The sequence below is a fragment of the Prionailurus viverrinus genome, chromosome E2 (genome assembly GCF_022837055.1).
Source record: "Prionailurus viverrinus isolate Anna chromosome E2, UM_Priviv_1.0, whole genome shotgun sequence".
NCBI classification, from domain to species: Eukaryota; Metazoa; Chordata; class Mammalia; order Carnivora; family Felidae; genus Prionailurus; species Prionailurus viverrinus.
The window spans coordinates 38316463-38339593 of record NC_062575.1 but is presented as its reverse complement, the minus strand read 5'-3'; the positions used below and the strand labels follow the sequence as shown (position 1 = coordinate 38339593).

The 23131-nt window shown below is 40.9% G+C and overlaps 1 long non-coding RNA gene across 3 annotated transcripts in view; it reads right to left on the bottom strand.

Moving 5' to 3' along the window:
- LOC125153144 (uncharacterized) overlaps positions 1–23131 on the bottom strand; it is a 146748-nt gene that overhangs the window by 89688 nt on the left and 33929 nt on the right. Inside the window, exon 4 of one of the 3 annotated variants that reach the window (XR_007147424.1) lies at positions 11862–12016. The exons of the other annotated variants lie outside the window; for them this stretch is intronic. This is a non-coding gene — a long non-coding RNA (uncharacterized LOC125153144). Of the gene's footprint in view, positions 1–11861; positions 12017–23131 lie in introns of those variants that run through there. 3 annotated transcript variants of the gene reach the window in all.

Below are 23131 nucleotides of genomic sequence, written 5' to 3'. Positions count from 1 at the left end.
AATTGACATGCTCATGAGGATGATGTATAGAACCCAGCCACTGTATACTCCATTCCAAAGCAGCTTTGGAGAAATGGACACTGGGGTAGCAGTAAGGAAAACTAGGTTTCAATTTCAGATGTGTCTTTGACTGGTGAAATGATCCATTTCACTTAACCACTTGAGTCTCAGATGAATCTTCAGTTGCACAATGAGAATAACAATACTCACCAAATCTATTCATGGGCCTATAGCATTGTGACAAGCCCATGAGATAATGGATATGAAAGTGTTTATTATAGTAATCAATAATATGTATTGAGTGTTTGCTGCATGCAAAACATCCTTAAGATGATTTCTCAATTGCACAGTTAAAGTGATCAAAAACTTTCATTTATTCTGGTTTGAATTTCAGAAACATCTTTCTTCTTTTTAAAAAGTTTATTTTTAGAGAGACACAGTGAAAGCAGGGAGGGACAGAGAGAGAGGGAGAAGGAGAATCTCAAGCAGACTCTGCACTGACAGCACAGACTTGGAGTTTTGGACAATAATCTGAGCACTGATATTGCATACCTCATACCATCCAATCTGGGCCCCATTCTCCTGAGTACTTTTAATAAAAAACACTAAGTTTAACATTGTTCTGTAGCAGGCATACAGCCATAATGAAAAAAGCTCTGCTCTGGCATAGAGCTGCCAGGCTTGGGTTTGGTCCTGCATCCAACACTGGCTGTCTGAATGAGTTACCTGCTTGAGTTAATTCACCTCTCCTGGCCTCAAATTCCTCAGCCAACAATGAAGAGCTCTGACTAGATTTTCTCTAAAGCTCTTTAAGCTCTAATATGGCCCTGTCTATGTCCCCTATACTCAGCCACCTGTACTACAGGAAAGCCCTATCCCCCACAAATGGACAATATGAGGTGCAACATCAGAACCCCGCCAGTCTGTTAACATTGGTTACCAAAGGGTAGTAGGAGAATTAAAGTTAATATTATTATTATACATAATTATATATAATAATATTATTATACATAATTAATATGCATTATAATATTTTATATACTAATGTTATCATCATAGAAAGCTGAAAGATTATGTCAAACTGAAAAATACACATGGTATAATGTTAAATAAAAGTGAATGATATAAAATTACATTAATTCTAATACCATGAAAGAGTAAAAATTATGAATAGGTGTATCAACCTTACATTTCTAGCTATGCTATTGTTGCAAGCAACAGAAAGCAATCAGGTTAATTTAAACAGAAAAACAATTAAATAAGAGAATATTGGGGAATTCACTGAAATATTCAGGGGCTTGGAGAACTAAGACTGGAAGCAAATTAAACATTGCTCAAATCATACCAAAGAATGGTTTGCCCTGCCCAATCACCCTGAACACCAGACACTGGACATTATCACCATCACCACCACTGTTGCTGCCCCCTGGGAACCCTTCCTCTTAAAACTGACAAAGCCTCCACAGAGAGTGTGCCCCCAGATCCACCTTGTGTGTATGTGTAGGAGCATCTGACTGGCAGAACCCAAGACACAGGGCTGTGCCTTAGCTGCGAGGGATGTGGGAAAGGCAGATGCTGATGTGTTCAGTTTTCATGGTGGCATGTAAGGTCTGTTTCATAAGGTGGGGGACAGCCCAGACAGTGGGAGGGAGCTCAGATACTGGCTAGACAGCAAGAATAACCAGTATGATTGCATAGACATATAAAGACCACAGGGTCACAGGGACAAAGGACAACATTTATTTGATTAATTAATGAAAATAGAGGAGAAGAGCTTAGGAAGATGGTGGAGTAGGAGGAACCTGAGCTCACCCTGTCCCATGTTTTCAACTAGATATCATCCACATCCAAGTCAATAAACTGGAGAGATATACAAAAACTGGAAGAATAAACTCCACAACTATACATAGAGAAGGAACCACATCTGAAAGGCTAAGAAGGTCAGAAAGGCAGGGGGAGGCCACCCGTGGGAGAAAGGTATTGGCATGAACAGAGAGGTCAGAGAAATGGGCTCTCACACCAGGGAGCTCACAGAAGGAAGACTAATTCCTGTAACATTTGGGTTTAAAAAACACAGGGGCTGAATTCTGTGAGTTTGTGTAAGAAGTGGGACTTGGAACCTGAAGCTTTAAAAGTCAGCTGACTCAGCACTGGGTGAACAGGGAAGGAGAGTGAGAGCTGGGTTGCTGCTGTTAAAGAGACAGCAGCCTGCATGAAAAGGCAACATAAAAACTGCAGCTTACACAGTGCTGGGGACAAACAGGAGATAGACCTGTTTCTGCTGATTTCTGAGCATACTGGGGGACTTCTCTGAAAACAAGGGAGTTGGCAGATGCCATTTTCCTTCCCCCACTCCCAGCATAAACACAAAGACACCTATGAGAGGTAGGTCTTTACAGATACTTGCTACCTAACACGCTAACAATGCACCATGCTCCCAAATTCTCCTGAGGATTCACACATCCCCAAGTCTGCTGGCCTTGGCTCTGGGCTCAGGTCAAATTTTGTTAAACTCCTATAGGCACCTCGCCCAAGCACCTGGTGCACAGCTGCCAACCCACCCTGCACACATCCACTGCACAGGGCTCAGCTGGGAGCCCCCAGCTGTGTTGCATTCTGTGCCCACCACCAGACACCCTTATGCCCCTAGCCACCTAGGTGTGCAGCTCCCAGCTGCCACAGCACTTCAGGAATCCATCAGATGACTAGTGGCCTAGCACAAATTTTGCTAACACAGCCACCCTGCTCTCAAGTTCTCCATCTCCTGCCAGACCTGGCCTGGTTGGTCCCACTAACACCACAGAGAGCAAGCACAGTCCACAAAAAGCAGAGAGTCAGTGAAGATGACTTAACTGAAAGAAAATTGACTCAGATAAGACAGCAAGATGTAGGCTACATACATTGAACACTCTCCTGAAGGGCCAGAATCTGGTAAAAGGACACACTGCACTGCAGGGCACTCCAGGACCTCTTCTTCATAAAGTCACTACTTTCAAGAGCAGAAGACACAGCTGATTTTTTAAAAGTTTTTATTTAAATTCCAGTTACTTAACTTACAGTGTAATGTAAGTTTCAGGTGTGCAATTTAGTCATTCAACACTTACATACAATACCCGGTGGTCATTGTAAAAAGTGTATACCTTAATCACCATCATTTATTTAACCCATCCCTCCAACCTGCTCTCCTCTGGTAACCATCAGTTTGTTCTCTATAGTTAAGAGTCTCTTTCTTGGTTTGCCTCTTTCTCTCTTTTGTTTCCTTAAGATCATTTGTTTCTTAAATTCCACATATGAATAAAATCATATGGTATGAGTCTTTCTCTAACATATTTTGCTTTGCCTAATACCCTCTAGCTCCATCTGCCTCATTGCCAATGGCAATATTTCATTCTTTTTATAACTGAGTAGTATTCCATTTTTTATATATACCACTTCTTTGTCCATTCATCAGTCGATGGACACCTGGACTGTTTCCATAATTTGGCTATTGTAGATAATGCTGCTATAAACATCAGGATGCATGTATCCCTTTGATTTAGTATTTTTGTATCTTTGGATAAATACCTAGTAGTGCAATTGCTGGATCCTAGGGTAGTTATATTTCTAACTTTCTGAGGAATGTCCATACTTTTTTTTCAAAGTAGCTGCACCAGTTTTCATTCCCACCAACAGTACAAGAGGAACCTTCTTTCTCCACATTCTCATCAACACCACAGCTAACTTTCTTAACACAGAGAAACAGACACCAAAAGGTAGACAAAATGAAGAGATAGAGAAATTTATCCCAAATGAAAGAACAGGACAAGGCCACAGCCAGTGATTTAAGTAAAGCAAATATAAGTAATATGACAGGTATAAAAATTCAAAGCAATGATCATAAAGATACTCCTTGGATGTGAGAAAAGAGTGGAAACATGAGTGAGACCTTTAACACAGAGATAGGAAATAACATAGCAGAGATAAAAGGCACAATAAGTGAAATGAGAAACATGCTTGATGGAATGAAAAGCAGGATGGAAGAAGCAGGTGAATAAACCAGTGACCTTGAAGACAGAGTAATGGAAAGTAATCAAGCTGAACAAAAGAGAGAAAAGAATTATACAAAACAAGAATAGACTTAGGGAACTCAGTGATTCCACCAAATGTAATAACATATATAGTATAGGAGTCCCAGAAGAGAGAGAAAGGGGGGAATAAAATTTATTTGAAGAAATGATAGCTGAAAACTTCCCTAATCTTGGGAAAGAAACAGATATGCAGATGAAAAAGGCACAGAGAACCCCCACCAGAATCAAAAACAGCAGACTGACACCAAGATATTATAATTAAATTTGCAAAATATAGTGAGAAAGAAAAAAATTTAAAGCAGCAAGACAAATGAAGTTATTAATTTACAAGGGAAAACCCATAAGATGATCAGGACATTTTTCAATAGAAACTTGGTAAGTATATACTCAAAGTGCTGAAATGGAAAAAATATGCAGCCAATAAAACTCTATCCAGCAAGCCTATCATTTCAAATAGGAGGAAAGATGAAAAGTTTCCCAGACAACCAAAGTTAAACGAGTTCATGACCATTAAACCAGTCCTGCAAGAAATATTAAAACAGACACTTTGAGTGGAAAGGCAAGGCCAAAAGTGACAGTGTAGAGGTATGAAACACAAATGCAGTAAAAATGAAATTTTCTGTAAAAAAAAAACCAGTTGAGGAACTCACAAAAAAGTATATAAAACATAATAACATATATCTAATATTTGTGGAGAGGAGAAAAGAATGTATTCAAACTTAAACAACCTCAACTTAATATAGACCACTATATGAAAAAGAGGTTATATATAAACCTAATGGTAGCCATATATCAAAAATACCAATAAATATGCAAAAAAATAAAGAGAAACAAATAAAAATTTATCACTAAAGAAAAGAATCAAAACATGAAAAAGAGAAAGACAAGAAAGGACCAGAGAAATTCTTCAGAAACAAACACAAACCAAGCAATAAAATGGCGATATATAAGTATCTATCAATAATTACTTTGAATGTAAACAGACTAAATGTTCCAAAGACAGAGTGACAAGTGGATTTGAGAAAAACAAGACCCATCTATATGCTGCCTACAGAGACTCATTTCAGACCTCATTAAAGACACTGGCATTTTGAAAATGGGGGAATGGAGAAATATCTATCATGCAAATGGATGTCAAAAGAAAGTCAGAGTAGCAATACTTATATTTGACAAAATAGGCTTTAAAACAAAGACTGTAACAAGAGACAAAGGGCACTATATAATAATAAAAGGGACAATCCAACAAGAAGATATAACAATTATAAATATATATGCACCCCACATAAAAGCACCCAAATACATTAAACAGTTAATAAAAAAACTAATTGATAATAATACAATAATACAGGGCCTTAATAACCCACTTACACTAATCAAAAGATCATCTAAACAGGAAACCAATAAAGAAACAATGGCTTTGAATGACACACTGGAACAGATGGATTTAGCTTATATATTCAGAATATTCCACCCTAAAACAACAGAATACATAAAGTGCAGTTTCCAAGTGCACAAAGAACATTAGCCAGAATACCACATCTTAGGCAACAAAACAAACCTTAAGAAACTGAAGAAGATTGAAATCATACAGTGCATATTTTCTGACCACAGTTCTATAAAACTAGAAGTCAACCATAAGAAAAAACCTGGAAAGATTACAAATACATGAAGGCTAAATAACATGCTAATAAACAATGATTTCATCAACCAGGCAATTAGAAAAGAAATTTAAAAATAAATAGAAACAAATGAAAATGAAAACAAAACCGTCTAAAACCCTGGGATGCAGCAAAAGCAGCCATTAGAGGTAAGAATATAGCAATACAGGTCTACCTCAAGAAGCAAGAGAAATCTCAAATAAACAACCTGACCTTACACCTAAAGGAGCTAGAAAGAGAGCAATAAGCAAAGTCTAAGGTCAGCAGAAGGAAGGAAATAATAAAGATGAGAGAAAAAATAAAGGTTACACACACACACACACACACACACACACACACACACAGAAACAGTAGAACAGATCAATGAAACCAGGACTAGTTCTTTGAAAAAAATAAAATTAAAAAATCTCTAGTCAGACTTATCAAAAAGAAAAGAGAAAGGACTGAAATAAATAAAATCAGAAATTAGAGAAGAGAAGAGAAATAACAAGCATCACAGAAATACAAACCTAAAAGAATATTATAAAAAATATATGCCAACAAATTGGGCAACCTGGAAGAAATGGATAAAGTCCTGGAAACACTAGCTACCAAAACTGATACAGGAAGAAAGAGAAAACTTGAACAGACCAATAACTAGCAAATTAAATTAAGTCTTTCCAAAACACAGAAGTCAAGCAGCAGATGGCTTCCCAAACATTTAAAGAAGAGTTGAAATACTTATTCTCAAAATTTTCCAGAAAAAAGAATAGAAAAGGAAGGAAAACTTCCAAATTCATTCCATGGAGCCAGTATTACCCTGATGCCAAAAGCAGATAAAGACACCGCTATAAAAGAGAATTACAGGCCAATATCTCCAAAGAGCACAGATGCAAAAATTCTCCATAAAATACTTGCAAGCTGACTTCAACATATATTGAAAAAACAATTCACTGTGATCAAGTGGGATTTATTCCTGGGTTGCCAGGGTGGCTAAATATTCATAAATCAAGCAATGTGATACATCACATCAATAGGAGAAAGAGTAAGAACCATATGCTCATTTCAGTAGATATGGAAAAAGCATTTGACAAAGTACAACATCCATTCATGATAAAAACCCTCAACAAAATAGATTTAGAGGGAATATATCTCAACATAATAAAGGCCATATATATAAAACCCACAGTTAACATCATTCTTAATGGGGGGGAATTGGAGAGCTGTTCCCCTAATGTCAGGAACAAGACAAGGATGTCCACTCTCATCATTTTTATTCAACATAGTACTGGAAGTCTTATCTGCAGCAATCAGAAAACAAAAAGAAATAAAAGGCATCCAAGTCGAAAGAAGTAAAACTTTCCCTATTTGCAGATGACATGATATTCTATATAGAAAACCCAAGGTTCCACAAAAAAAAAATAGTAGAACTGATAAATAAATTCAGTAAAGCCAAAGGATAAAAAAATCAATGTACAGAAATATGTTGCATATCTATACACCAATCATGAAGCAACAGAAAGAGAAATTAATAAAATAGGTCCATTTACAATGCACCCAAAATAATAAGATACCTAGGAATACACCTAACCAAAGAAGTGAAAGACCTGTACTTTGAAAGGTATAAAACACTGATGGAGGAAATTGAAGACGACATAAAGAAATGGAAAGACATTCCATTCTCATGGATTGGAAGAACAAATATTGTTAAAATGTCTATACTACCCAATAAGTGCATTTATTTAATGAAATCCTTATCAAAATATCAACAGCATTTTTCACAGAACTAGAACAAGCAATACTAAAATTTGTATGGAGCCATAAAAGACTCCCAATAGCCAAAGCAGTCTTGAAAAAGAAAAGCAGGGGTGCCTGGGTGGCGCAGTCGGTTAAGCATCCGACTTCAGCCAGGTCACGATCTCGCGGTCCGTGAGTTCGAGCCCCGCGTCAGGCTCTGGGCTGATGGCTCGGAGCCTGGAGCCTCTTTCTGATTCTGTGTCTCCCTCTCTCTCTGCCCCTCCCCCGTTCATGCTCTGTCTCTCTCTGTCCCAAAAATAAATAAACGTTAAAAAAAAAAGAAAAAGAAAAAGAAAAGTAAAGCTGGGGGCATCACAATTCTGGACTGAAAGTTACATTTCAAAGCTGTGGTAATCAAAACAGTATGATATTGGCACAAAAATAGAGACATAGATCAATGGAACAGAATAGAAAATAACCCCCCAATTATATGTTCAATTAATCTTTGACAATGCAGAAAGGAATATCCAATGGGAAAAAGACAGTCTTTTCAAAAAATTCTGTTGGGAAAACTGGACAGCAACATGCAGAAGAATGAAACTTCACCACTTTTTTACACCATACACATAACTAAACTCAAAATGGATGAAAGGCCTAAATGTGAGAGCTGAAACCATCAAAATTCTAGAAGAGAATACATGCAGTAACTTCTTTGACTTCAGGCATAGGAACTTCTTTCAAGCTACGTCTCCTGAGGCAAGGGAAACAAAAGCAAAAATAAACTATTGGGACTACCTCAAAATAAAAGGCTTCTGCTTTTTAGGAAGAATGATCAACAAAACTAAAAAGCAACCTATTGAATGGGAGAAGATATTTGTAAATGACAAATCTGATAAAGGGCTAGTATCCAAAATACATAAAAAAGTTATAAAACTCAACACCAAAAACCAAATAATCCAATTTAAAAATGGACAGAAGACATGAACAGACATTTTTGCAAAGAAGAAGACATCCAGATGGCTAATAGACATGAAAAGATGCCATCATCACTCATCATCAGAGAAATGCAAATCACAACTATAATGAGATATCACCTCACACATATCAGAATGGCTAAAAGAAACAACACAAGAAACAACAGATGTTGGTGAGGGTGTGGAGAAAAGGGAAACCTCTTGCACTGTTGCTGGGAATGCAAACTGGTGCAGCCACTGTAGAAAACAGTATAGTTACAAATACACCTACCTTACAATCCAACAATTGCACAAAGAATACAAGAACACCTGATGATTATAGCAGCATTATTTATAAGACAAATTATGGAAGCAGCCCAAGTGTCCAATTGATGAATGGATAAAGAAGATGTGGTGTATATATTATAATGAAATACTATCCAGCCAAGAAAAAGAAAGAAATCTTGCCATTTGCAACATGGATGGAGCTAGAGAGTATAATGGTAAATGAAATAAGTCAGAGAAAGACAAATACCATATGATTTCACTCATATGTGGAGTTTAAAAAACACAACAAACAAGCAAAGGGAAAAAATAAAAGAAAGAGACAAAGTACAAAACAGACTCTTAATTTTAGAGGACATACTGATGGTTACCAGAGGAAAGGGGAGGGGGATGGGTTAAATAGGTGATGGGAAAATAAATAAATAGGTGATGGGGATTAAGGAGTGAACTTGTAATGATGAGCACTGGGTGATGTATGAAAGTTTTCAATCACTGTATTGTACACTTGAAACTAATATTATACTCTATGTTAACTAACTGGAATTAAAATAAAAACTTAGGGGCGCCTGGGTGGCGCAGTCGGTTAAGCGTCCGACTTCAGCCAGGTCACGATCTTGCGGTCCGTGAGTTCGAGCCCCGCGTCAGGCTCTGGGCTGATGGCTCAGAGCCTGGAGCCTGTTTCCGATTCTGTGTCTCCCTCTCTCTCTGCCACTCCCCCGTTCATGCTCTGTCTCTCTCTGTCCCAAAAATAAATAAACGTTGAAAAAAAATTAAAATAAATAAAATAAATAAAATAAAATAAAAACTTAAAAAAAATTTAAAAATGGAGCTAGGAGAAATGTTTGCTTTATATTCCTGTTGTTATTCTAATTTTGTTTTTGCAAAACCACTTTTTTAAAGAATGGCTTAAAATTAGAATCAAAGAAGAAAAAATAATCAAAAAAACAAGCTGTGTGTTCCCTGCCCCTGTGACCCTATGCTTGACACATAGTGGGTGTCCTTAGAAATGGACGCTGTTTGCCCAGTGCAGGCATCACACTCAGAGGGCCGGAAAGCCTCAGACATTTCATTCGTTTAACAAGTACTCTTTGAGCCTGATAAAAGTTATAGAAACTGAAACAAAGAATCATAAAGAACAGGTAATTGGGAAAATATGTCAAATATTTTTTCCATGCTCTCAAATTCCCAAAAGTTTACTGAAATGGATCACTTTCTCTATTTCATCATGAAAACAGCAGTGAACCAGCCCAAGAGACATGTGGTAGCTCACTCTGTGTGTTTTGAGTGACATTTCCTGTAGTGGGCAGCCACCTCCTGGAACACAAGCACCACCTCCATTGCCCTAGGTCAGCATTGTTCGACTTTGGGGGACAAACTCCATTAACTCTCTCTCCTGAGTTGGCATTGCCAAACAGAGCTTCTGGTCACCCTGCTTTAAGTCCTAGCAAGCTCACTGCCTCAGTGGTCTCCAAAGACAGCATTGCTTCTTCCAGCAGCTTCCCCATTTGTAACAGTCTTTAGAATCATTTGAAGGAAAGTGCTTTATTAAGCATGCACACAGCAAAAATATTTGAGAGTGAATCATAAACTCAGAATACATATTTGAGAAAATGTTTATTCTTTGGAGCATAGGCATTACATAAACATCTACTAAGTGCCAGGCAGTTTTATAGACACATAGGACTCAGTTGTAAATGAGAAACCCCATGAAGCAGTAGCTTTGTATAACTGATTTTGAGGTCAATGCAGAGATTATGCCAATAGAGCTGAATAAGTAAATGGAAGTGGGCTATTTTACCCATTTCTGGCAGGAGAATGGGGGAATACCCATTCTTGTCCAGGAAGAGACTGGACAGGATGATTTTACTCAAGTCCTCTTACTACCTGAGCTGCTTTTCTAAAGAACTTAAAACTTCTTTCTGCATTTGAGGACATCATATCCTCTATCCTTGTTCCATTGCAACCTGCATTAGCCCAGGCTAGGGCAGCACTGATTCTAGATAAAACAGCTGCCAAGAGTTCCCCTCTTGGGTTTCTGAGAACAGCTAAGAGTAGAGGTAAGATTTTGCAGAGACTTGCAGGTTTCTAAGTCAGTCATCCATCCCCCCACCACCTCCACAGCCCTCTAGATTGAACAAAATCCATGTTTCATTAACACAAAGATTATTCATAGCTCCATAATGCATTATATAAGCCAAGAGAGCATTGGATTAAATCATGGAAAATGTGAGGACAGAGCCCATGGCTACAGCCAAGCAAGCCTTGGGCAATCAGCTGATGGGGAGGTATTTAAGTTTCTTGGTGCCAGCCAAGGTTTCTTCTCTCTGAACTACGATGCCTGAAATTCTCATCTTGCATTTCCTCTGTGTCTGGTGTCTCTATGTCTTCCCTCCTGAGGTATAGGTATCATTAGCAGGGTTGCAAAATGGAAAAATTGTGAGCATAATCTTATATTTTGGAGACAAAGGAAAGAGATTCAGCCTGGGTTCATCCAAGACCTGGGTTCCTTTCCTGGTTCTCTCACCAGCTGACTGTATAACATGGTGCTCTTTGGACTTTCATTTCCTCATCTGTAAGTAAAGGAAAGGGTAGTCATAAAGGTCTGTGAAATTAAATATGTTGAGGACCAGGCAAGCGAGGTAATGGCAAAACTGACCCTCATAGCTGGCTAAATGGAGAGTGTGGCTCCACCTAAATTCTGAATTTACACTTGAATTCTACTTTGCACTGTAAAACACATTTCTGCAGATGAAATTCAGCTGGCAGCCACCATTTTAATCCCTGGACTACAAGCTTTCCACTCCTGACAATGCTTTCAATGGAACCTTGCTCCAAAAAAGCAGTATTTTCTATACTTATTTGATCTTTGTCACCACAGAGGCCCCCCATCCTGTTATGAAGGGGAGAGTAACATGGTGGGAGGAGGGGACATTTACACAGCAGGCTGGATATCCCTAAGTTTATGGTACCTAGTATTTGGGGAAATAAACTCTAAACAGACCCCATTTTATATTACCCAAACAGAAGTTAGAGACCCAAACAGGGAACTCAAGAAGGGAGCTTAGGGTAAAAACCAAGAATGAACCTTGTGGGATCCATCCCTTCCTCTCCAGGTTCTTACTCTGAAAGGTCCCTTTTCTGAATAATACAGGAAAATTTCTTAGGTCAAATTATACCTCCTGTTCTTCCAGCCATGTGTTTCTTCTGAGAACAGCCTGACCCTTTCCATAAGTTCATCCATTACAGGGATAGAAGAGTCTGTATTTGGTCTGGAGTGGATTAGTTAGGCAGGACTGAAGAAGACATTAAGGGCTCTCCAGTCACCTTCTGGGGGCTCCTGAAGAAACAGGAATGGGGATCAACACTCTCCCCACAATCTCCCACCATGGAATTAGAATCACCCTTAACTATCAGGAAGGCCTGCTGAAGCACATGTGTACACACACACACACACACACACACACACACACACACACCGGGCAATACCAGGAAAGAAAGATAAGAGGGAGGGGAATTTTCTCGTTATGCCATAAGTCAGCAGCAGACACTATGAAACAGGTAAAGAGGAGTGGTGCACTGTAATATAAGGAAGACTCCAGGCTTTCTGGAAGAAAACTTGTTAAGGAGCTACAGAGGGGAAACTAATCAATATAAGTGTCATAAGAGTGTAGAGGACAGAGTCCTCACAGTATATCACAAAAGACCTTGGAACTTTCCAGGGCTTTGGCCTGAGTTTGATGGACCAGTTGGTCTAGTCATCAGCCTCTTCAGCCTCTCCTTTCTTAAGTTTAACTGAGCAAAGAACAGAAGTTTGCTACCCCTTTACATATTTTCCTCATTCCTGGGCTCTCAAGTCAAGGGTGATCATCTCCCTGGGGCCAGCCCCACAGGTACACCCAACCCATGTCTCAAACTTCAGGCAAGTCTGCTGCCTTTCACACAGATGATGTTGCCTTGCCTCTACTCAAATACAGAGTACCAGGTTTCTGAACTAATCTAAAGGAAAACAAGCTGGAGGTGGTAGGGTGGGTAGGACTGTAGAAGCTGTACCCTTGGCTCACGTGGGTAAAGTATTTCAGGCAACTTGAATCAGGGCAAAGAAGAACCCTGCCATACCCCCAGGGCACATTTGCCTTTCCCCTTGGAGAAAGAAATTTCCTAGGAGTTGCTGCCTCTCCAGCACACTCCACACATGCAGTTCAGAAGGGCTCCATCCCAAGCTCCAAAGAGGAGCCTGACCTTCTGCATACTGAATCCTCCATAGCCCTTGGACTGGCTCAGGAAAGGGTATATGACCTGACAATCCAGTTAGTGAACCCCAGGTATTGTGCAGTAGGAATCAGGGGCAAGGGATGTTCTTCCTTCTTTATTCTGAAGCTAAGAGCAAAATGATGGTGCTAAGAGTAGAACCTATGTCTTCTGGCTGCCAAAAATCCCTCCACCTCACCCCCAGAAACTGGTGACTGCCTAGAATCCAGAATTTAACATACAGAAGACAAGGACCTAGTCCAGGTGGCCCAGGTTCTTGACTGACTTTGGTAAGTTATCTCTTAGCTTTCAGATCTGGAGAGGGGAGTAGGAATGCTGAGTGTAACACTCATTCATGCACACCACACACATATACAGACAACACATATACATACAACACACATGCATGCACTTACATGCACATCACACACACACACACACACACATATGCATGCAACACATCTGTATGCACTTACATGCACACCACACATGCATTCATACATATATATACATGCAACGCACACATGCACTTACATCCATACCACACACCTACATGCACACACACATGCACACATATACATGCAACACACATGTGCACTCACACGCATGCCATTGCATACACATATGCATGCACGCATATACATACACATATGTATACACATACATACATGCACGTATACACATGCATACATACACATACACGGGCACATGTATACACATGTATACACATATACACATGCACACACCCCTACCATGGCTCCCATACTAGGAAACTGAAATTTCATATTTTACTTACAAGTATAAGCTTTCTTAAAAAAAGAGAAAGAGAGGCACCTGAGTGGCTCAGTTGGTTAAGAATCTGACTTCAGCTCAGGTCATGATCTCACAGTTCATGGGTTTGAGCCCCATGTCGGGCTCTGTGCTGAAAGCTCAGAGCCTGGAACCTGCTTCGGATTCTGTGTCTACCTCTCTCTCTGTCCCTCCCCCTGCTCGTGCTCTGTCTCTGTCTCTGTCTCTCTCTCTCTCAAAAATAATAAAAAATAATTTTTTTAAAAAGAGAAAGAAACACAAATACTTTATCACTAAGAATTTAAAGTAGCACACTGCTGTTTCTAGAGCCAGAAGGAACATTAATCTAGTTGGTGAAGACAGGAAATGAAATGTAAAAGAACAGATTAATAGCACCTTTGAATTAGAGGGTTTGCTTCCTAAAAGGAAAGGGGGAGTTTGAAATCTGAGATGTCTTGGAATAAAGGAGCAGGAAAGCTTTTTTTTTTGTCTTTGGTGACCTCCTTTTAGTTGTTTGTGCTGTGGCTGCTACTCCCTTTTATGTAGGCTCTCACAGTGCTTCTTGGGGTCACAGACCAGCAAGGCAGACTTGGAGTCCTGCCATTGAGACACACAATCTCAATCCTTCGCTGTTCCCTAACACTTAATTTTCTTTCATGTGCAGAAACTAGGGAAGTTGAATTTCTACTTCTGGTGACTGAATGTGGCAACAGAGAGAGTGGAGAGAAAGAAGTGGGGAAGAAGGGCCAAGGAGGGCTCCACTGCTCCAAAATATGTTTCTGGATTTATCCAAAAACATGGATCCTGGACAAATAATGTGATAATTACTGAGATGGTTCGTGTCATGGGTTGTACCCTCCCACCCAAAAACAGGTATATTGAACTCTTAATTCCTAGTACCTCAGAATGTGACTTTATTTGGAAATAAGGCCATTGAAGATGTAATTAGCTAAGATGAGGTCATGCTGGAACAGGGTGGACCCCTAGTCCAATGTGGTCAGTGTCCTTGTGAGAAGAGAGCCATGTGAAGTCAGAGGAACAGGGAGAACACTATGTGATGATGGAGGCAGGGATTGCAGCAAAGCACTAGAAGCTAGGAAGTGGGGAGGAAGGATTGCCCTGCAGGGAGCTGGAGCACTCTTAAAGGCTGGCAGATCCTGGAGAGGACAGGAACTGGAAAGCTGCATTTGGCTTTGAATCAGAATTGGACACCCCAGTGCCAAAGGGCCCCTCACCATGTACCCAGTTTGCAAATGAACTGATCAAGGAAGCCACCTAAGCACCAAAAGGATTGGCGGTCCTGGGGCAGCAAAGCCTCAGCTGAACATACCTACAATGGTGTGAGGGGAGGAACTGAACAAGAAGACCCTAAGGGTTCATCCTTCTCTGAGATTCCCCAATTCTCCTACCAATCTGCCAACTTTCATGCTTTCATGTTGTCACAAAAGCACTGAAATACTGGTATCCTCTGAGGTGAAGGCAGTTTTAAGTTACATCCCCAACCCCCTGGGAGGTCAGAAGTCAATTCCATGTGGTTTATCACTCCATCACTTGATGTCACCATCTGTTCCACAGCCCAGGATGCTCCAGAGGCAACTTGGCAATAGGAGCCAAGATTCCAGCACCAGTTTATACACTCACACTCTGAGAACAAACACAAACACTGACACTCATGCTCTCCACCACACATGGACATTCATCCACATGCTCACACCTAGACACATTCATAAAGTGCCACATTCATACACATGGAAACAGGCCCATGCACACACACTCACAAGCCATACATCAAGTGCTAACAGAGAAACAGCAGACTTAGGCGATCTCAACAGAAATGGGAGAGAAAGGAATAGAGAAAGAACTGTGCCTCCTCCACCAGATATTTTTTTTCCTAAGGTCATACTACCCTCTTGTGATTTTCAATAGTTACTAAAGTGTGCTGCCTTTTCAGAGCCAGTGGCATTAAATACAGAGGATTTTACCCTGATATACAGATCAAAACTATCAATGAATGACTTCTTTTTAATAAAAGCATGTTTAAAAAAACTAAAATAGGTAAAATATAAAACACACATGGAAGAATGAGGTTAATAATACTGGGATGGACCCCTGGTAGAATCAATATTGTATTTCTTGGGGGGGAGAAGAGGAAAGAGAACAGAAAGCAAATACTAACATCTGTGAAATCAGTATGCTCGGTACACAGGAATCTCTTACTTATTTTTATTCTATATATCTTTGTAGTATTTTGTCCATTCTAATACCCTATGTCTTTTGGTTGGAACATTTAGTCCATTTACATTCAGTATTATTATGGAAAAATATGGGTTTAGAGTCACTGTGATGTCTGTAGGTTTCATGCTTGTAGTGACATCTCCGGTACTTTGTGGTCCTTGCAACATTTCATTCACAGAATACCCCCATAGGATCTCTTGTAGGGCTGGTTTAGTGGTGATGAATTCCTTCAATTTTTGTTTGTTTGGGAAGACCTTTATCTCTCCTTCTATTCTGAATGACAGACTTGCTGGATAAAGGATTCTCGGCTGTATATTTTTCTTGTTCATCACATTGAAGATTTCCTGCCATTCCTTTCTGGCCTGCCAAGTTTCAGTAGATAGATCTGCCACTAGTCTCATGGGTCTCCCTTTGTAGGTTAAAGCCTGTTTGTCCCTAGCTGCTTTCAGAATTTTCTCTTTATCCTTGTATCTTGCCAGTTTCACTATATTTCATGCAGAAGATCCATTCAAGTTATGTCTGAAGGGAGTTCTCTGTGCCTTTTGGATTTCAATGCCTTTTTCCTTCCCCAGATCAGGGAAGTTCTCAGCTATGGTTTGTTCAAGTACACCTTCAGCCCCTTTCTCTCTCTCTTCCTCTTCTGGAATTCTTATGATACAGATATTGTTCTGTTTGATTGCATCACTTAGTTCTCTAATTCTCTCCTCATACTCCTGGATTTTTTTTATCTCTTTTTTATCAGCTTCTTCTTTTTCCATAATTTTATCTTCTAATTCACCTATTCTCTCCTCTGCCGTTACAATTTTTTTTTTCAACGTTTATTTATTTTTGGGACAGAGAGAGACAGAGCATGAACGGGGGAGGGGCAGAGAGAGAGGGAGACACAGAATCGGAAACAGGCTCCAGGCTCTGAGCCATCATCAGCCCAGAGCCCAACGCGGGGCTCGAACTCCCGTACCGTGAGATTGTGACCTGGCTGAAGTCGGACGCTTAACCGACTGCGCCACCCAGGCGCCCCTCTCCTCTGCCTTTTCAATCTGAGCTGTGGTCACCTCCATTTTATTTTGCACCTCTTTTATAACATTTTTTAGTTCTTCATGACTATTTCTTAGTCCCAGATCTCTCTAGCAATAGATTCTCTGCTGTCCTCTATACTTTTTTCAAGCCCAGCAATTAATTTTATGACTATTATTCTAAATTCTTGTTCCATTATATTGCTTAAATCGTTTTTGATCAATTCATTAGCTATTGCTACTTGGTGGAGTTTCTTTTGAGGAGAATTCTTCCATTTCATCATTTTGGCAGTCCCTGTGGTAGCTCCAAACTGCAGGGCACTTCCCCTGTGCTGTTGGGAGAAACTTGTGTTGGTGGGCAAGGCCGCAGTCAGACCCCATGTCTCCCCAGCCCACTGCTGGGGCCACAGTCAAACTGGTGTGTACCTTATCTTCCCCTCTCGTAGGGGCAGGACTCACTGTGGAGTGGTGTGGCCCCTGTCTGGGCTACTTGCACACTGCCAGGCTTGTGGTGCTGCTTCAATGAGATCTGGCATATTAGCTGGGGTGGATCCACAAGATGCACAGGGGCGGGAGGGGCAGACTTAGCTCACTTTGCCGGCGGTGTGATCCCCTGCAGGAGGGACCCTGAAGCACTAGGAGGGAGGCAGACCCTTTGGAGGGATCCACAGAAGCACAGCATTGGGTGTTTGTGCAGTGCAAGCAAGTTCGGTGACGGGAAATGGTTCCCTTTGGGATTTTGGCTGGGGATGGGAGAGGGATACGGTGCTTGCCAGCACCTTTGTTCCCTGCCAAGCTGAGTTCTGTCTTCCAGGGCTCAACACCTCTCCCTCCCGGTGCCCTCTCGCCCTCCCTGCTCTCCGAGAGCAGAGCTGTTGATTTTTAACATTTCAGATGTTAAGTCCCGCTGGCTGTCAGAACTCAGGCAGTCCAGCCCCTCCACTTTTGCAAGCCAGACTCCGGGGCTCTGTCTTGCTGGGCAGGCTGCCCTTCCACCACCCCAGCTCCCTTCCGACAGTCTGTTTAGCATGCACTGCCTCTCCGCCCTTCCTACCCTCTTCTGTGGGTCTCTTGTCTATACTTGACTCTAGAGAGTCCATTCTGCTAGTCTTCTGGTGGTTTTCTGGGTTATTTAGGCAGATGTGGGTGGCATCTAAGCAATCAGCAGGACGTGGTGAGCCCAGCGTCCTCCTACGCCGCCATCTTCCTAGTTCTCTATATTAAAAAGAAAATTAGGGGCACCTGGATGGCTTCGTAGGTTAAGCACCAGACTCGATTTCAGCTAGGTCATGATCTCACCATCATGAGATTGAGCCCCAACTCAGGCTCAGCTCAGAGCATGGAGTCTGCTTGGGAATATCTCTCTCCCTCTCTCTTCCCCTCCCCCACTCATTCCCTCTCTTTCTTCTCTCTGTGTCTCAAAATAAAGAAATAAACTTCAAAAAAAAAGAAGATTAAAGAGAAAAGTTACAGTGTTGAAGAGGAGGAGAACTCTGTGGCTAATCCTACTAAAGATAAAAAAATTACTTTGAAAATGAATAGCTTATATTTTCCCCCTTCAGTGATAGACTGTGGTATTTTTCCCAATCTCTTATCTTTTCCTGTATCCAAGGAATACAATGACTTTACAGTTCCTCCCACTAGCAAAGTGTACTTCTTTCCTTTTGACTTTGGGCCTAGCCATTGATATGTCAGTGGAACATTAGCAGATGTGACATAAACTAGAGCTTGAAATGTATTACATAGTTGGGCTTGTGCTCTTATGTTTCTGTTATCACAATGAGAACATTCCCCAGCTAGCTTGCTGTTTCAAGGAAGATGAATGACCTACAGAACAGGGCTGGATTGATCAGCTAATTCCTAGTCAGCCTGAAGAGAAGTGACCATAAATGATTGTTGTTTTAAGTCATTGAGTTTGGGGTGGTTATCACACAGCAATAGCTAGCTGATATATCTTCTTTTCTTCCTTCCACATTATTTCCACCTATTCCACCCCCTTCTTCTTGACTCCTGTCTCTCATTCCCACATCCAGCACATCTGCTGCTAATTTGATCCACTTAGTGACCAACCTGCACCATGCCACTTTTCTGCTCAAAATTCTTTAGAAACTTCCTAGGGTTTTGCATGGCCTGGATCCAACCAATCAGTCCAACTTCCAGTGATCTCTTGCAAACATATCATTCCAATCAAACCATTGTCCTTTCTGTGATCCAAATGTGCCACTCACAGTCCCATGTCACACCTTTGATCATAGCAGAACCTGTGCTAGAATGCCATCTCAATTCTAGATGATTCCAGACATCCTCCAAGACACTACTCAAGTCCTGTCCCTTCTTCAGAAGCTTCTATCTAAAGTGTGCAGCTCTTATTTTTTCTTACCCAGCACCATTTTTTCTCCTTCTTGTTCAGCAACTGATTTTCCTGGGGGCCCATCTCTCCTTCATCCTCAGTCCTTGCAGTCTGGGTGGGACTCAGTCCACCTTCTCAGCTCCCAGGCTATGACCAAAATTTGGCCAATCTAGGAGGGAATTCTACCTCCCTGGCCAGTGGTTGGTTCAACTATGGGTGAATTACTGGATCAGAGCCAGTGAGAGCCTGGGACTTCTGCTGGAACTGTTGGGAAATAAATCCTTTTTTGTCTGGAGAACATAGTCTGGCCTTATTTGCTACCCCTTGGAGGAAGTTTGCCTGAGAATGAAGCCAAAACAAAGTAAAGTAAAGCCAAGATGGGAAAAGGAAGATCATTGATGACATCTTGGAGCCCCATATCTAGCTCTGCCTGAAGCAGATGCTCTCTCTGGACTTTCCAGTTTATGAACCAATGATTACCTTTTCATCACTGGATCTCTGTAACTTACAGCTAGTGCAGGTCTGACACATCCTGGAAGCCTATGTGTATGCAGCTCTCTACCCTCTGAACTCTTGAAAACCTGAGGATCAAAATTACCAAGAGGCTAGATAAACAGCCTGGGGGAAAAAAATGTTTCAGAGATAACTGTTAAAACCACATTCCAAGGATTGTATTTATTGTTTCCCCCACCAGGGAGCTGCAGGGAGCTGCAGGGAGTCTGTTTCCTTGTTTTATCTCTTTGTACCATTCCCATGTCACCAATGCCGAGCAGAGAATCTCACACATAACATATGCTCAAAACATTATTTGCTGATTGGCTGGGTTTCCTAGAACTGGTTTGTTTTGTTTTTGTAAATGAGGCAGACTCATGCAGTTTTTCAAAATATTTAGACTCATGATACTATAGAAATCTCCCAGCAGATATGCACTGCTAGCTGTCTCCCTTGGTGCCCCTTCACATTCACACACACACACACACACACACACACACACACACACACACTGGCTTATTTTCTAAGGATCTCCTTGGCCTCTTTATCAACAGCAACTGAGAGTTCATACAGGTGATCCCACCCACAGACAAGAATGAATCAAATTAACTAGCTGATAATTCTAATTCCCCCTACTACTTTCCAAGACATTCCTTAAATGTTTTAGTTGTTTTCTTCCAACACAGCTGTTGTTGGTGTCACCATGGTTCCATTTTGGATTATGGAATTTTTTCAGGTGTAGCTCTGTTTTTGACTGCATCCCATAAGAGACAATCTTATTGCCCCTTTTCATATGATGACACAGTGCCAGTCTGGCTTTTTTCAGTCAGGGCTGCTATGACTTCAGTTTGGACTTATAAGTGGCTCCTGAGAGGTGAATAAGTACCAGAGGCCTCTGCACCAGTCCTTGCAGCCCACTGCCCCCAAAACCCAGGCAGCTCAAGACAACTGAGCTGAGGAAAAGTCTCATGAAGATATTAGAGGCCCCCTCAGGTATATACGCAGTCTGTCCTTGTCTTCCAGCTCAAGGCCCAGGAGAAACTAATACCCTGCCCCCTCCCTGCCTCCCAGAAACAGCAAAGGAACCCAAAGCTCACTGTCCTTGGAACTGCCAGTTCTGTCTTTGAATTGAGCAAGATGAAAATGGGTCTTCTTTCAGAATATAAGAATCTCATTGGCACCTTATCTTTCTCATCTCACTGGCTTTTGTTCCAAGGGCTATAGCAGTTCTGCTCCAAGCTCTTTAGACCTATGACTCAGCACCTTAAAGCTGAGCCATGTGAAGACCAGCCCAAGGGTGGCTCCCAAGGTAAGAAACACACCTGAGTACCCCAAACTACATGGTTGGCCAAGCTCAGGAAGGAGTCCTCCCAGGGAAAGACACGTGGCCAGTATAATCTGCAAGAATGTTCTTAAAAACAAGAAAGAAGGAGAGAAACAAAAGGGAGAGGGGAATACAGAGAAAAGACAAAAAAGAAACTTGAATTGTCAGTAAGTAATCCTTGAATCATTCAAGTTTATAAACAAATCATATATTCTTGTCACTGTGTCTGAAAAATACTTTTTACATAAAAAAGAAAAGGGCCCTTGAGCACGTATTTCCACCATAGGTTTCAGCCACAGTGCAAGATATATTTAAGAGATAGGCAGCCATGGGAAGAATTGGAGTTCTCTCAATTTTGCAGTAGGAATGATTAATGGAATTAGAAGTCATCTATCTTGCTTCTCTTTATTTCCAACCTTTTTATTCAACACAAACAAAAGCAATTTATTTTAAAATCATTTAACTATCTTCAAGCAAAGAGGAGTTTTTTCTTTCCAAAATTACTGGGCCTCCCTTATGAGAAAGAGACCCAGCCCTAGAGATTCCTGCTCTTGAGGCCCCTACTAGTTAAAATATCTTATCCACAGGACAGAGGGTAAGGGCAACCAAGTCATTTGACAGCAAACAAAACCCCACAGAGTTCTGAATGGAAATAAACAGTGTACCTGTGGGAATATTAGCTAGGAAGATATGAGGAAGCCCCTGAGGAGGGAGTGATATGGGGCACAGGTGGTGTTGGGGACAAAGGCTTGTCCATTGGGAGCTATCTGGTCTGAGACTTGACGTCTTCACAAAGTGAAAGGAACAGATGATACTTCCAAGGACCTTTCTCATTTACAACCACATTTTGTATGCAAAACAACCTGCATGGCCAATGACAGGAAAATGGTTAACTAAACATGGACACTTAGACTCAAAGGAATAGTGGATGATACCTAAAGAACAAAATAGATGTGATGAAGTTATGCTGTGACCCAAGTAAAATTTAATTCTCTTGACTCCTGCAGTGCTCTCTCTACTACATGGATTGCTGCCTTAGCAAAAAATATAGGTCACTGGATGATGAAGGGCAGATGTCCTCAGTATCACAGTCTCAGAGCACAGGATCCTGCTCTGTCTCTTCCTCCTGGCCTTTAGATATTGTTATAGGACCTGGAGAGCTTCTAGGCATCCTGTATATACAGGCCATTTCCCAAATTTAATGATTTTTGTCCTGCATACTGTACTGACTTTGTCAAGATGCCCTGTATGTCTGCAGTCAGTTTTCCTTTTTCAATAAATTACAAAAAGTCAGCAACAAGAGCTGTTTCTCAAATTTAACCAAACATCCTATATTTTTATTTTCTAAGTCTGGCAGTTATTGCACCCTTGGTACTGTGTCATCTCATTTAATCTGCACAACCACCCCATGAGAGAACTTCACCTATTGTCATTTTACCAAGGGAAAACTGGGCAGAGAGTGAAGAACTTGCCCAAGACCATGCAGCACTGGGTACTGAAGTCAGGCTTCACAACCACACAGCCCAAACAAGGAGGTCACGTTACCTCCCATGGGTGGGTACTTAAGCCAAGGGAAATGAATAAATGAGTGCTAATTTTGACCCTGGATAAGAAAAGCAAGAACCATCTCTCTTGGCTTTGACTTAAATCCTTCTGCAGGCCCTGGAGCATTTGGAGTACTCTTAGGGTGCTGATGAAAGTGAACTAGCCAGGTAATATAGTGGGAATGGGGGTCAGATATGAAGCAGATAAGGACAGACAGAAAAAGTGGTAAGAAGGGCAAAAACTATGGATTTTAGAGCCATAGATGACCATTGGGAGCAAGAGGAAAAAACTTCCCTGGCAGAGCTGACTTCTCCACTAGGCACATCAGGCACAATGTCTAGGGACCATGGGATTTTTTGAGGCCTAAGGAATATTTTAATTTTCTTTTAAAATCAGAAGGAAAAAAAGAATGTAATAATAAGAAATAAATAATAATGAATGTAGCCTGGATTACAT